The sequence below is a fragment of the Hyalella azteca genome, unplaced genomic scaffold, assembly GCF_000764305.2.
Source record: "Hyalella azteca isolate HAZT.00-mixed unplaced genomic scaffold, Hazt_2.0.2 contig9153, whole genome shotgun sequence".
Classification (NCBI taxonomy): domain Eukaryota; kingdom Metazoa; phylum Arthropoda; class Malacostraca; order Amphipoda; family Hyalellidae; genus Hyalella; species Hyalella azteca.
In genome coordinates this window covers 279,449-280,818 of record NW_025939230.1, presented here as the reverse complement: position 1 = coordinate 280,818, position 1,370 = coordinate 279,449, and positions in this window count along the sequence as shown.

Genomic DNA, 1,370 nt, shown 5'->3' with positions numbered 1-1,370 from the left:
CAAAAAAATAAGTATTTCAACCGAAATAGCATCTGGATTAATAAGTTTCAACTCGTACTTTTGGTTTCATCCGTTAATTACTCATCAAATAGATTGTATCTAAATTAAAATCAGCTATACTTATTACAGGGCTCATGAATTTCTCGCATAAAAATGGTTCTTGTAGAACATTAATAAATGCCAAAATGAACCAAACTAAATAAACGCAAAATCAAGAAGATGCTACAGTATAATAGAATAATAAAATCTTAGCTTCCACCTTAACGTTTAGTTATTAGAGTATTTGATATAGCCTCTTTGTCAACATCATTCAGTTGCAGTATAGAGCAACCCATCGCAACAAGCATTCTACCTCTCGGGGAACACGATAAAACATTTCAGTCACCCTTCTAAACAAAAAAAGACTAATTCTTTGGGCCAAATCATTATTCCTTACATCTAAGAATAATACATAATCATATACCATCACTTGGCCAGTAAATGGAAGCAAAATGAGCACCAGCGCAAAACTCCGACATAAAAGTATATCAATTTGTCTAGCCCATGGAGAAAAGTGATGGTTTTTTCAAAACAGCCATTATAATCGAAACTAATTTTTGTAAAATTTCCAACTGGATTTTCAACTTGTAGGTGTATCCAAGTCAGTCACAAGTGCAGCTAGCGTCAAAGAGATATTGATTATTTTTTGGGACAAAGGTGCAATAACCTTAACGGTACAAATTGAAGAGAATTGTATGTCGGAGCATCAGGTCGGCCGTTGGCGAAGCACAAAAATCACCAGCACATGTTCAGTCTACGAGTCTAACTTAGACACCAGCAATGAATGCAAAGCAAGCCTTAAATGTTAAAAATCCCCAAAAACAGTGCATGGCAGTAGCGCTGGTTCAACCGCTCTATGACAACTCCAATATAATCAATAGCGTCGCAGATAAAAAATGTCAGGACAAATAAATATGTAAATTACAAGAAATATTACGAAGATTTTTTTTTGTTTTTCACCTGTGCATGGCAGACCATAAGCTTCTACAAGAAAAATTCCCTCCATCCACTACATAATTTCCAAAAATTAGGCTGTGATTTAAAGACATGGCGTCTTCATTTAAGTTCAGATTATCATTTATATGAGACCACAATCTTTGAAAATTGAGCTGGAATATTTATACCAGTGTAAGTGTAAATATTTCGACACTTATTTGGTTAGTTTTATAAATATTATACGATGCGCTATTAAAACAGATTAAGAATGACCTAGGTTACGCTGCGGTCAAATAAAAATTGATATTCAGCGTACGGTTTAGCCGAACATTGTTTTAGTTTAACGATTGAAAACCACGAATAAAAAAACTGAATCGAAATATTAAACGAGTATA